Source organism: Canis lupus, chromosome 8, assembly GCF_003254725.2.
Source record: "Canis lupus dingo isolate Sandy chromosome 8, ASM325472v2, whole genome shotgun sequence".
NCBI lineage: Eukaryota > Metazoa > Chordata > Mammalia > Carnivora > Canidae > Canis > Canis lupus.
Genome location: NC_064250.1, coordinates 14896963 through 14912250, shown reverse-complemented (window position 1 = coordinate 14912250; position 15288 = coordinate 14896963). Strand labels below are relative to the sequence as shown.

At 39.0% G+C, this 15288-nt stretch overlaps 1 long non-coding RNA gene across 2 annotated transcripts in view; it reads right to left on the bottom strand.

Moving 5' to 3' along the window:
* Positions 1–3088: 3088 nt before the first annotated feature.
* The window catches only part of LOC112656957 (uncharacterized), a 113385-nt gene continuing 101185 nt past the window's right edge, over positions 3089–15288 (bottom strand). For both annotated transcript variants that reach the window (XR_003134755.3, XR_004817983.2), the window contains exons 4-5: positions 11937–12021; positions 3089–3261 (exon numbers count right to left, since the gene is read on the bottom strand). This is a non-coding gene — a long non-coding RNA (uncharacterized LOC112656957). The remainder of the gene's footprint in view (positions 3262–11936; positions 12022–15288) is intronic.

Here is a 15288-nt window from a genome sequence, read left to right as displayed (position 1 = left end):
CACACACACACACACACATATATATACACATACCACACACATATATGTATCTTTAAAGCCAATATATAAGAAATAAAGACTGAAAAAAAAAAAGAAATAAAGATTGTGTTTACAAAGCTTAAATTCTTTTTTTTTTAAGATTTTATTTATTTATTCATGAGAGACCCAGAGAGGCAGGCAGAGGGAGAAGCAGGCTCCATGCAGGGAGTCTGACACGGGACTTGATCCTGGGTCTCCAGGATCATGCCCTGGGCTGAAGGTGGTGCTAAACCGCTGGGCCACCGGGGCTGCCCACAAAGCTTAAATTCTTATTAAAGTTTCTAACTGAACAACAGCTTTATAGTTGGTAAATTATTCATGAAATGAAATTATTCATGAATGAATATATATATATATATATATATAATTTTAATTTTAAGATTCACTGGACCCAGATGGTAAATGGCAATGACTGTTTTTTCTGGTATATTTAAAGTTAAAGATGCATTTTTTAAATCTGAAGATCTTTGTAAAATTCATATATGCCTAACATTATTTATAATAGTACTAAAGTAAAAAAAAATCATATACATAGGCAGGCTAAAAGTACTTTCAAAGATTTAATTTTAAAAAATGGTTCCAAGAAATTTAAGACCTGTGAGATCACTTCCTCACGACTTCTAGGAAACTAGTCAAAAGGAATGAATAAAACTGTGAGAAAGTCCCTGGGTTGCAAAATGTTTGCATGCCTCTGCTTTTTAAAAAAGTATTAAGTAGCTGGCAAACTGCTTTCTCTCTGTAAAAAGTTGGGATCATTTCCAAAGCAACCCATCTTTATAGGACAAAATGCTTCCAATGTTCTTACTTACCTCATAACTTGCAGCTCTTGGTAAGCACAGAACCGTCAGAGGAATTTATTACTGAGTACTATTATCTTTAAATGGCCTTTCTAGGATTACCTTTACACTGCTATAAATCAATTTTTTCCAAGTTATCTTAAGAGCATGAATATTGATAAAAGTTTAGATATCAAACAGAAGGGGTTATAGATTTTGCCACTCTAGAATTGTGGAATTAGATTTTTTTTAAAAAAGTATGAACTATTTCAAGCATACAGAAGAGTATAGATAATAATAAGTATCAGATAACCACCCAGTTTTAACAGATATTAACACTTGCCATATATATTTCAGGTTTCTATTTTTAAAGGAACAGACCAAGTAATTCTAGCAAAACCCAATTGTCCACCCCACCCCCGTGCCTCCTCCCTCTCCTCCCCCCCTTCCCCCATCTCTTTTTATCAGAGGGAACCATAATCCTGAAGTTTGTACTCATCATTCATATGCATTTTTTTTTTACTATTCTGTTTTTAAAAGGTTACATTAATTGTGTCATGCTTGGTTCATCCTCCTTTTCACTGAACATTAGAGTTTTAACCACATTGATCCACATTGATTTTTGTAGCTATACTTTGCCTATTTTAACTACTATTTAACATTTCAAATGTATAAATAAATTGTGTCCTTCATTTGGGGGACCTCATGAGGGGACACCTAAATTGTGTCTTCTCTTTATTTCTTTGATGGCACCCTGAACTTTGTGAGGCAGCCTCTGAAGTAGCTTTTCATGCACATAGCTTCCAACCTTGGAAAACAAGCTACTCCAGAGATTTACTAGAATGTTATTTTTAAAAAGGGATGAAAGTTATTTATAAATAAAAATATTACAGATAGAACTAGACATATCTAGTGGTAGACAGGAAAGTATAACTAAGCATAAAATGTATATTCGTTTTTTAACAGTGACAATTCTGTTTTTTTCCTGTACCATCTCAGTTGATTTTAACATTTAGGGCTTAATAGCATGGGAAGTATGCTTTGAAATTCACTGTTGCTAAAGAACTTTAGCCTTCACGTGGCAGCCTATTAAATAGCTGCTATTCACTGCCTTTTTTTTTTCCCTTGCTCTTGGAATCCTGATCTCAATAGAAAGACAAGCATAGATGAACTCTCATGCCAATTAACAAATCTGGAGAAAAAAATATGACTGATACTTGAAAAGTCCTGGCCTCTGACCTTCATTTGCCTTTATAAGGTAAAGTTGGAAAAAGGGAATTGAAAGGGCATTCTGTTAACCTTAGTCTGTTGCCTGAGGTTGTCAGTCCACTGTACCAGGATGGCAAAAGCAACAACGAAAAATAAATTACAGAAAATTTATTTATTCATTTAACATTTATTGAATAAGAAGCACTATCTATACACAGGGGCTGGGTATATACAAATACATAAAACAGATGGAATCTCTGCCCTCAAGCCTTAATCAATGTAGGCTGTTATCCATAGCATTGACATTAGCCTTAGTTGCTCCTTTTCAAGAAAACTAGGGGTATCTAGAAATGCCCAAGAAGTGTAACTAACATAATCAAGAGATTCTTTTGTATACTGTGGGACCCAGGAAATTTAACAAAATCCCCTACCCTTGGACAAGCAGAGCAGGACTGACTATTTTGTGCTGTACCTGCCTTGTGCCGACCTGTTTAGGGCACTGCCCCACCCTAGTCAAGCCCAGGGCACACCCTAATCGGAAATCGGCTCGGTGATAGACCAGTTCAAATGGATACTTTAGGGTAAAATGTAACTCAATCGGCCACCTGCGAGTGTCGGGACCAGCATGACTGTGCACCTTTCTGCGTATCCCATTGGCCACTGGCCCCTATAAAGTTGCTAAGCGGGAACCCTGGGTGGTGCAGCGGTTTGGCGCCTGCCTTTGGCCCAGGGCGCGATCCTGGAGACCCGGGATCGAATCCCACGTCGGGCTCCCGGTGCATGGAGCCTGTTTCTCCCTCTGCCTGTGTCTCTGCCTCTCTCTCTCTCTCTCTCTGTGTGACTATCATAAAAAAAAAAAAAAATTATAAAGTTGCTAAGCCTCTTACCTCTTACTTAGTCTCGGGGTCCAAGTCCCTGCTCCGCTGTGTCGGGTACACTTGGACCCAGGCTCGAGCTTGTAAATAAACCCTCGTGTGTTTGCATCGGTGTCGGCTCCTTGGTGGTTTCTCGGATTCGCAATCTTGGGCACAACATATACAAATAACAGAAAACTTCTACTCAACTGGCTTTACCAATGAGAGAGTTTATTATTACACACAAAGAAAAAAATCAAGGTTGGTTAATTCACTAGGTCGGTAACTGTCACTGAAGACCTAGATTCTTCCCATCTTTCTGCTGTTACTTCAAAGCTTTCATGGTGTCAAGATGACTGTCACAATTCCAGATGTCACATCTTCTGCGGCAGGACAGAGAAGAAGCATTGTGGGACAATGTCACCATTTCTTCTCAGGTGTCTCTTTTCTTATGAGACAACCTCTTACATCTCATTGGCCAGAACTGTATCACGTGCCTTCCTAAACCGATCACTGGCAAAGGGAATTACATTTCCAGACCTGGCTTAGACTACTTTAGCTCAATTAAAAATATTGAGCATCCACATGCCAAATGTCCTCTACTTTTATTTTATTTTATTTTTTATCTTTTTAAAAAGATCTTATTTATTCATGAGAGACACACAGAGAGAGGCAGAGACAGGGGCAGAGAGAGAAGCAGGCTCCATGCAGGGATCCTGACTGGGACTCGATCCTCGGACTCCAGGATCATGCCCTGGGCCAAAGGCAGGCGCTAAACTGCTGAGCCACCCAGGCATCCCTGTCCCCTACTTTTAACTGAAGAAACAAATACAAACCAAAGGACAAGTATCATGTAAGGCTCAAGAATATGCGGACGGTGATATAGATGTGAAATTTAAATCTGTGTTAATAAATTGATCAATAATTTTTTTTTTAGTATTTCCCTTTACCTATACTAGCTATCTGCTACTGGGAGACAAGACCAACATTGGGAGATGCCTATTCCCTCAGTAAAGTTTTCCAGATAATTTCTTGCTCTCAGCAAAATAACTATATATCTAAAATTTCAAATGGGAAATATAACAGAAATTAGCCATCATTCAATATTTAAACTCTTACTCATTTCATCAATGAAACACCATTACTGAAAGAATACTATTCTCTTTCAAGAAATACAAGTACATCCCTGCTTTATATTTTGCCAATAGCCAAATTTTATGTTTTATGTCAATGATTAGATGGAATTCTTCTTGGATTAAATAATACTGCTGACAATAGGGAAATAATCCCTTGAATTTGTAGAGTACTTTATGCTTTTAAAGTGCTTTCTCATATGTTAATCTGAATTATATCTCATTCTTACTCTAGGAAGGGGTAAACAGCTGCAAAATTAGTTCCTCATTTTTTAAATATGACATTTTTTATTATGCCAAAAGTTAAAGATTTGCCCAAAGACTTCAGAGCTAAGTAGTTAAATAATAATCAGGATTAAAACCAAATTACTTCAGTCCTAATCCAATGCTTTTGGAGCAATTTAACAAATTTTCATGTAACTTAAAATTGTTTGATATTGTAAAAACCTATTTTAAATACTGTAAAAAAAAGTTGGAATCTATCTTGTGAAAAAATTAAAATATAACATCTTCTTTTAGGTCTTATTCTTCAACCTAGACCCAGTTGTTAGGTCCCTGAAGTCTCAGCACCTTAGATAGGTTCAAAATGTTCCTTTTTTCAAATGGTCCTATCACCTCTATTAGAAATTGCTACATATTTCATATAAACTCAGAATCCAGCAACCCTTGGCCCTAGACACTTGTGTGACTTTAAATTCTATTTATATCCTGATTCTGAAAGAGCTGAAATCAAATTGAAAAGAACAAGATTTTTTTTTAATTTTTTTATTTATTTATGATAGTCACAGAGAGAGAGAGAGAGAGAGAGAGGCAGAGACATAGGCAGAGGGAGAAGCAGGCTCCATGCACCGAGAGCCCGATGTGGGATTCGATCCCGGGTCTCCAGGATCGCGCCCTGGGCCAAAGGCAGGCGCTAAACCACTGTGCCACCCAGGGATCCCAAGAACAAGATTTTTTAAACAGAGAGAGAAAAAGTAAAGAAAAAAGAAAAAAAAAAAAAGAACAGGATTATCTAGAATGAGACCCTCAATGACAAATTTGAGAAAAATCTCACTAAAAGGGACCTTGTATAAGAAAAACAACTCTTCCTACTTTCCTGGATTTCAGGAGGATTAAAAAAATGAAGAAATGTTTTAAATCTATCACTCTTGCCTCAATCTTTGAAAAGTGATAGATAGGTGATAAAAAAACTAAACAAAGCAACAGGTTCAAACAAAGATATTTTCTCATTAAAACTAGAAGGATCAAATACTTCCTGAGGAGGATTGTGACAAGCCATTTCTATTGTGAATGCTGATCTAAATGGAGTTTATGGAGAGCACAAAATTTACATCTCCTTCCCAGATCACACTTCTATATCTAGTGCTCTACTCAAAGGCACTGCACAGATATCTTGATTTTTATCAAATCTAGCACTTCCAAAAGTAGATTCCTGATATTTTCCTCTGACCTGCTCCACTCACATCTTTCCTATCCCAGTGGATAGCAGCTCCCTTCTTTTCAGGCTCTGAGATTTAAAAACTGCCTTTCATTCTTTAATTCCTATTTTTCAAACAGTTTGTTAGAAAATTATGTGGTCTCTTAAAAATATATTCAAAATCCAACTATTTCTCTTTGCTTCACTACTATTGATATGAGAAACAAAGGCAGGGATCCCTGGGTGGCGCAGCGGTTTGGCGCCTGCCTTTGGCCCAGGGCGCGATCCTGGAGACCCAGGATCGAATCCCACGTCGGGCTCTCGGTGCATGGAGCCTGCTTCTCTCTCTGCCTGTGTCTCTGCCTCTCTCTCTCTCCCTCTGTTACTATCATAAATAAATAAATAAATTTAAAAAAAAAAAAAAGAGAGAAACAAAGGCAAAAGAAAAAACTAAATTTCCTTACTACTTACCGCCCATTGACAAGTCCTTGAAACAAGCAAAGTGACCTTCCTCTGGGAACTTAGCTGCCTTAATGTTGATACTTTGCTAAAGGCAAAAGGCAATCTTAGCTTAACATTAGCCAGACCCCCTCAAGATCCTGTAAGTCTTCTTTAACATATAAAAATTCCTTTGGAAACTTCCTTTATCCCTACTTCCCAAGATGTCTCTTAGCAATCATCCTCCAACCGTATGACCCACTGATATACAACTGAAGAGTCTCATGACTAAGGTTTTACTACACAGTAATAAATGACCTTTTCCCAACAACAGCTAGCCCCCTTGAGGTCCTGGAAACCTTGCTTCCAAAATTCCTTGGAGACTTATGCTATCCCAAACCAATGAGTCACCCGTCACAACCCCTGGTGCAGTTCTTTGTGCCCATGAATCCTGTCCCAGTCCTTATTAAAGGACTTATCTTTTGCACAAAAGATGTTTCAAGAATTCTTTCTTGACCAGTTGCTCCCAAACTCAACATTTCAACAACACCATCACCTCAGTTTGAGCCACCATCACACTATTCTAGATTACACCAAAACCCCCTCCTTCTGTCCTTGCCCCTCTGTTCTATATTTTCAACACAGCAGCCAGAGTGATTTTTTTAAAAATAAGACATCAGTTCACAACATGTCTTTGCAGAAAACTCTACAGTGGATTTTTACTTAGTTCATTCAAGAAAGACAGCAAAATATTTCCAAAGGCCTGCAAGGTCCCATTATCTTCCCACTCCCTTCTTTCTCATTTCCTCATTATTCCTCAGTCCCTTGCTGCTGTACATGTACCCACCATAGTCCCATCTATCAACATGGAGCATTCTTTCCCTACACTGCTGTCCCATATCTCCTTCTATCTTTGCTCAAATCTCACTCTTAATGTGGTGGTGGTGGTTGGATCCCAGGACCCTGCAATCATGACCTGTGCTGAAAGCAGATGCTCAACCAACTGAGCCACCCAGGCTCTAATTTTTATTTTCAGCGCATTTCTTTTCCACTGTGTTGAAGAATTGAAAGTTTTTCATGCAAACACTTGGGGAAAGTTAGGCACTTCTATCTCTCCACTCTTAATTATTCTTATACATCTAATGCATATACACATTTGTTAATATAATTGATTTCCATTTAAAGCTAACCATTTGCTATAAACTATAGAAGTCTGTCCTGCAGAAAATACACCAGACACATAACTGACAAGATAGAAAATTACCATGAGGGAAAATTACCTTAAAAAAAAAAATCAAACACTTTGGTGTTTCCCAGTTAGACCCTTTCTTTGAAAACAAAGTCAACTTTTTTCTGCAACAGCCAGAAGGCCATCTGTTGAAATCTCTACTTCACTAAAAGCTCTAGAATCTGTAACTGCCTTGTTCTTCGTTGATTCATTCGTTTACTTATTCATTCAACGCACTGTCCTTGTTCAGTCACTTTTTCGAAGAGCACTATGACAGGCATGGGGAGGGGAGGGTGGGAGAGATATCCTGGAGAGGGAAGAAGAGCCCAAGTCCAAAGGGCCTTGGAAATAAGTTTAAAGAGCCAGTAGGAGGAGCAGGGGGATGGCCCCATCAGACCTGCACATTTGAAAATTACTCTAGCTTCTGGCTACAGTGTGGAGAAGAGATTACTATGCTCAGGTACGTTACACTTGATTAAAAAGCTTTTATTATAAACAGGGTCTTGGGGGATCCCTGGGTGGCTCAGTGTTTTAGCGCCGCCTTCAGCCCAGGGCGTGATCCTGGAGACTTGGGATCAAGTCCCACATCGGGCTCCCTGCATGGGGCCTGCTTCTCCCTCTGCCTGTATCTCTGCCTCTCTGTCTCTAATGAATAAATAAATAAGATATTTTAAAACAAACAAACAAACAAACAAACACAGAGTCTTAACCTTAACCCCTGGGCCTCAAAGTACAAATTTCAGAAAAGGGGCCCACTAAAGAAACCACAGTAGATCTGTTTTAAATATCTTATTATGGTCTGTTTAAATGTAGTTTTTAAAGTTACTATATGTATAGCAAACATTGGCAATTTCATTCAACTCTGTGAATTTCTCCTAATGAATGGAGAAAAAGGAAGAGCTCGCATGAGTGAGTGAGTATGGTGATTACTTCCTCAAACCACACAAGGATGAAGGCATTCTTATGCATTATTTCATTTAACCTTTACAATAAGTTGAGAGGTTATTGTATTATTATCCCTATTTGCAGATAAGGGATTTGAGACTCAGGTCAGTCCTGCCCTCTGTAAAAGGCAGTTTTGATTAACCTGCCTCATGCTCTCTCAAGCCTATGTTCTTGCCTGTACAAAAAGTTGTACAAATATATTTACAGGGCAGCCCCGGTGGCGCAGCGGTTTAGCACTGCCTGCAGCCCAGGGCATGATCCTGGAGACCCTAGATCGAGTCCCACGTCGGGCTCTCTGCATGGAGCCTGCTTCTCCCTCTGCCTGTGTCTCTGCCTTTCTCTCTCTCTGCATCTCTATGAATAAATAAATAAATAAATATTAAAAAAAAATATATATATATAGTTAGGCAGTAGATGGGGAGGGGAAAGGTTGAGGTAACCTTGAACAAAGACAGAATAAAGAGAGAAAATGGTCAGCTAGAGCAAAGGCAAAAAATTAACTGGAAAAATAAAACTGAGGAATTAACCTTTTGATAAGAGCAAAAAAGGGCAATTTGCTTCCCAAATAGAGATAAAGCTATGAAGATTATCAACTTTGCATTTTTTTTGGAATACCACAAGTGTAACCACAAATATACTTCTTACTGAACTACAGAATCCAAGAGATGGCCTTCTTGCTGAGGTGCTAATATTAAAGATGAAATGCTACAGAAAAGAAATCCACTTATTAACTTACTTAATACAATCCCTCTCATTTAGCCTGGTATTTGCTTTTGGCCAAGAAAGCTTGATCAGCATGCAGATCCCTGAAAGCCAGCTACTTTTAGTAGAATATGGATGCCTGGCAAAGTAACACTCCTTGCTACAGGGAACGGGGTTCTCCTGTCCCCCAAAGAAACTTTTATCCAGGTTTACACCAAAAATTCTAGAATAGAAATTGTTTTTTTGAAGAGAGATCCAGTCATTCTGAGGCATTACTTCATGCCCTCTCAAAGTCACAGGGTAATCCAGGGCCAGTCAGGCAACCATATACTGAGTAGAGATCCTGGATTAATATGCATGGTTGTGTCATTACCCACTTACCTCATTAACTGCCCAATCACCTACCAAAACTACAGGTAATAGAACACAAATTTGGTACACTTTGACAGGGAAGGTGCAAGGGGAGAATGCTAGCCCAGGGTAATAAATCTCAAAGAGAAGGCTGGCTAGCCAGGAGGCAAGTGAATCTGTTGAGGTAAAGAGGATAGGATCTGTATATTCAACATACCATGGAGTGTTCCGTCCACAGTCACTACTCAGTGTTTCTTGAATAATTGTTGAAGTGTTATGAGAAGTAAGGGATTAGGGGACAGCCCTCACACTAATACATATTTAATAAGTTTTCGACTTGCTATATCTGAACAAGGAGAAAACTGTTTAGTTGAACAAATGCAGTGAAAGTTTTATATATATATGCCCTCTCCATGGGGCATGGTGTGAGCTATGTGTGAGCTTTTTTCCTTCTTAAAAAGAAACAACAGGTCCAAAATGAAATGGAGTCACTTGTGCTGAGCTCCACATCAGCAAACCAAGACTTAATACCTAACCTAATTGCAGTATCAGTCCTTCCCAGGAATGTAATCTTAACTGGTCCATCTGGAATTTCCTGGTCAGCCCTAGTGAGGTAATCTGCCTGAAAGACCCCTTTCATCTCCTAAAAGAAAATGACCTTGGGCAGCACCGGTGGCACAGCGGTTTAGTGCCACCTGCAGCCCAGGTGTGATCCTGGGGACCCGGGATCGAGTCCTGCGTCGGGCTCCCTGCATGGAGCCTGCTTCTCCCTCTGCCTGCGTCTCTGCCTCTCTCTCTCTCTCTGTGTCTCAATAAATAAATAAAATCTTAAAAAAAAAAAAAAAGAAAAAAAATGACCTTGCCTGAGACAATCCACTCTTTCCCCCCCTTCTGCCTATAAAAGCCTTCCATTTTGTACAGCTCCTCAGAGCTCCTTTCTCTTTGCCAGATGAGATGCTGCCCAATTCATGAATCACTGAATAAAGCCTATTAGATTTTTTAATTTATTCATTTGCATTTTTTAATACTCTTCTAAATATGGGTAGATGTTTTCGTATCTTTCTATTATTATTAGCAAAGAAGCAAAGAAAAAAGATGGAAGAGGAGGAAGGGGAGAGAGGCTAGACCAAATTTAGCAATTCTCTTAGCCCCTGTCTGGCCTCTTCTTTGGGCTTGTGGATAGAACCACTTAGCCAGGCAGATCAAGGGCAAATCCATATACCTTTGTCTCCAAGGTGGGCTTTATTGAGGAATATGTTTTTCTCTGAGAAACTTAAAGTCTAACTGGGATTAGCTACCTAGAAATGGAAGTGGAAAGTCTGAAAATTCTGATTCAATAAACCAACAGCCAGTACCCTGGATGAGAACAGAAGGGAAGAGAAACATTCCCACTGCCAGAGCATTTTACAGATAATTAAAGCAAAGACTGACTCACAACAGGATGATTTTAACATACCAAAAACAGGGCTTGACTAGAGCTCTTCCATGTCTCTTCCAGTGCAGTTATGCTATTAGCTTTCAGAATATCCTATGTGGGGAAAACACTTTTCCTGAACTATTCCGTTTTTCAATTACTAAAGAGCTTTGAGTTTAAAAGTTCACCAAAAAACCCACCATGTGGGGAATCCCTGGGTGGCTCAGGGGTTTAGCACCTTCCTTCGGCCCAGGGCGTGGTCCTGGAGTCCCGGGATCGAGTCCCACACCAGGCTCCCTGCATGGAGCCTGCTTCTCCCTCTGCCTGTGTCTCTGCCTCTCTCTCCCTCTCTGTGTGTATCTCATGAATAAATAAATAAATCTTAAAAAAAAAAAATCATGTTCCCATTTTGGACATACCCCTTGTCTAATGGGTAGTAACAAGATCACCCTTTCAGACACTATAGTTCATATTACTTAAACACCAGGCTGCCCTATCTCACACTTGGAATAGGCTACGCAATAAATCTATATGATCTTTTCTTTATTGTCTGTCTCAGGGATGGATGCAGGATTTTCTTCTTTGCTATAGGAACAGATTTCTCCTTTGCTGTGTAGGAAGTGATTCACCTCTAGGAGGCTAATTTCTTAGAGTTGAGTGCAGGATCTTAATAAATAAACCAAAAAGTGAAGTGCTATTTTGAACAGCCCTCACACCAGCAGGAAAAATCAGTGAATGAGGAACCATGGAAGACTGTTCACTACATACCCATTTACTCCAAAATATTATTTGGATCAGCATTGGATATTTTTTAATAAATTATAAGTGATTCTTCTTTCTGTATTAATTAAGAACGTACACTACTCCTCAAGTGTTTTAACTCCCCCAGTGCCGAGTTTAAATCCTCTGGATTTTTCCTGATGCATGAAGAGCTCTGAAAACATAACAATGGTAAGCAATAACCCAGGGTGATTAAGACATCAAGATGTGTGCTGATGCTAGTAAAAAAAAAAAATGCAGAAAGATGGCAAATGGAAATAAGAAAGATTGCCAAGACAAATTGTCAGAATACACTAAAGATTTAGGGCTCTGGATATGCTAGATTTATAGCACGTGTCACTTTAGAAGAAAGTGCAGGAAGGAGAAGGGTATGAAGCATATGAAAGATATAAAGCTCTTAGGACAGAGTAAATACTCAAAACAAGTTAGTATGAAACAAATGAAAAATGGTGACAAAAGACAGGGATGAAAAGAGAACAGTTTTCTGTGGTCATTTTAAGTACATGTGCAGCACAGAAAGGCATCTTTTGTCCACATCAGTAGCATCTGATGCGGTATCGTAGGCATGTGTATTAGCGTTCTCCAGAGAAACAGAGCCAATAGGAGAAATAGATAGACAGGTAGGGACGTATTAGGAGGGACTGGCTCACATGATTATGGAGATTGAAGTCCAATGATCTGACATCTGCAAGCTAGAGGCTTTAGTAAAGTCAGTGGTGTAGTTCCTCTCCAAACCTGAAAGACAGAACCAGGAGCACTGATGTCCAAGGGCAGAAGATGGATTTCCCAGCTCAACAGAACAGAGATTTGTCTTTCCTCTATCTTTTTGTTGTCTTTATCATCATGTATTGATGTTGTATCATCAATAGAATGGATGATATCACCAAGCAATGGTGAAGATGATCTTTACCGTCTACTGATTTAAATGCTAATCTCTTTCAGAAACACCCTCACAGATACCCCTAGGAATGTTTTCCTGGCTATCTGGGTATGCCTTAGCCCAGTAGAGTTGACACACAGAACTAACCATAACAGTATTACTATCAACTTACATAGCCTATTTCAGTTTAATCAGTCAAGTAGTCAAATCATTCTTCCTGTGCCAACATAATACTCTCTTTCTCTAAAACAATCCTATTTTTTTTTATGCATAGGCTTTTCTCAGTTGGGAGAACTTAGAGCCAATGGCTTCTTCCAAAGGCATTCTGGCCACTGGAATTTTCAGTCCAGATCCTGTAAATTGGAGGCTTCCCTGGCAGAGGAAGGGGCAGCCAACATGTAGTAAGTGATACTGAAATGTCTCATTACCAGAAAGAGAAAACCACGATCCAAAATCTGTCCCTCAGGGCTCCCTGGTAATGATCTCCTCATCAGTCTTAAGGCTAGAAAAGTAAGCTCAGTAAATTTTACTTGTATGGAAGAACAGCCTCAGAAACGCTAAAATTTTTCAGATTTTGCCTAACTTTATACCAATATGCAAGTTTTCTTCACTGACAGGTTTGTTGGAGAGGATGCGGAGAAAAGGGAACCCTCTTACACTGTTGGTGGGAATGTGAAATGGTGCAGCCACTCTGGGAAACTGTGTGGAGGTTCCTCAAAGAGTTAAAAATAGACCTGCCCTACGACCCAGCAATTGCACTCTTGGGGATTTACCCCAAAGATACAGATGCAATGAAACGCCGGGACACCTGCACCCCGATGTTTCTAGCAGCAATGGCCACGATAGCCAAACTGTGGAAGGAGCCTCGGTGTCCATCAAAAGATGAATGGATAAAGAAGATGTGGTTTATGTATACAATGGAATATTCCTCAGCCATTAGAAACGACAAATACCCACCATTTGCGTCAACGTGGATGGAACTGGAGGGTATTATGCCGAGTGAAATGAGTCAGTCGGAGAAGGACAAACATTATATGTTCTCATTCATTTGGGGAATATAAATAATAGTGAAAGGGAATAGAAGGGAAGGGAGAAGAAATGCATAGGAAATATCAGAAAGGGAGACAGAACACGAGAGACTCCTAACTCTGGGAAACGAACTAGGGGTGGTAGAAGGGGAGGAGGGCGGGGGGTGGGGGTGAGTGGGTGACGGGCACTGAGGGGGGCACTTGACGGGATGAGCACTGGGTGTTATTCTGTATATTGGCAAATTGAACACCAATAAAAAATAAATTTATTATTAAAAAAAATAACAGTGATAAATCCTTTAAGACTTTTTTGACCAATATTCAATAGAAAGCTTAAACAGTGTTTCCTTTGGCCTCTTTCAAGGTAAGCCCCTGCCCACAGGTTCAGTGTTGCTTTTTAAATCAATCTTTCTTTCTTTCTTTCTTTCTTTCTTTCTTTCTTTCTTTCTTTTTTTTTTTTTTTACAGAGAAAGAAAGGTGGAGGTACAGTGGGAGAGGGAGAAAGAATCTTTTTTTTTTTTTTAAGAGTTTATTTATTTATTCATGGCAGACACACACACACAGAGAGGCAGAGACACAGGCAGAGGGAGAAGCAGGCTCCATGCAGGGAGCCTGACATGGGACTTGATCCCGTGTCTCCAGGATCAAGCCCCAGGCTGAAGGTGGCACTAAACCGCTGCGCCACCAAAGCTGCCCCAGAGAAAGAATCTTAAGCAGGTTCCACACTTTAGTATGGAGCCGGACATGGGGCTCAATCTCATGACCCCGAGATCGTGACCTGAGCCGAAATCAAGAGTTGGATGCTTAACCAACTGAGCCACCCAGGTGCCCCAGTGCTGATTTCTTCATACTTTACTCCTTAGATAGCCAATGTTCTCCTTTATCTAAGTAATTGGATTTTTAGCTTGAGTTCTAAAGTGAAAAACAAATACAAGCTAATTTTATGGAACAATCTCTCTAGGAAGGAACAAACCATATTAGAACAATCCCCTTTGTAGACCTTCTATTAAACTATGCTGTGTCATAGACAAAATACTCATCATAACTGGAAATAGAAGGGTATTGTTTCAAACCTATTATGTACAAATCACCTAATTTTTCAAGGTTAATGAGTGTAATTTACCCATCTTTAGTTACTAAAGGGGTTATATATGATGAACAAAACTTAAGAGTTCATCCATTTTATTTTTGTGTTGATTTACCTACAGTTGTTTGGCTTTTATGTCCATGTAATTGATTTGTATAATTCGGTCCAAAGCAGATGGGCAACTGCTCATGACCACTTGCAAACCATTTAGATTAATTTTGTACTGATGTTTATTCAAGGCCAAATGGAGAGAACATAAAAGGTGTGATGTTCAACTTAGCATAACAATATCATGAAAAATCTATTTGGTCTCAGCAGTAAAATAGATTCTCTCTACCAATCAGTTTCCTAAGTGCAAGTGAATTACTTCTGTCTGTGTGCCTGGACTAGCTACCCAAATTAATTATGGCATAGTTTTCTAGTTCTACAATATACAGCAAAGTTTCCAAGAGCATAATAAAAGGTCATCTCCAATGCTACGTGATATTATATTTTACACTGACGATTTATACTTCTCCTCACACTTTTGAACTAGGGGATAAAAAATTATAATCATCTGTTAAAAATAAATAAAGAAATATACACTTGATAATCCAGAGAGCCACAGTCTACTCGAATAGTTCACAGATAGTGATTCTAATTTTTTTCAATGAATAGATTTTTACCTACCTTAGTAATGTTGAACCTCACACCTTTATAGTCTTGCTTTGAATTACAATTAGTACCACTGAAATATCAATGTCTATTTAGAACGTTTCACTGTTTTTTTCTAGGAATGGGCTATACAAACATATATAGATATTTTCTTCTGTGTTTAGACTTGTCATTTGGACAAATCTAAATAAATTTAAGAAACCAGAAAGCCTTGGAATCTTAAAGAATTAAAGTTGTTTAGGTCAGTCATAAAAACAATGAGTGTCACAATAAACTCTGTTTTTTTAAAAGATTATGTATCTTGAAAATTGAAAGTTCTACTTATAATGCATTACTGAATGTCAAGGATTCAG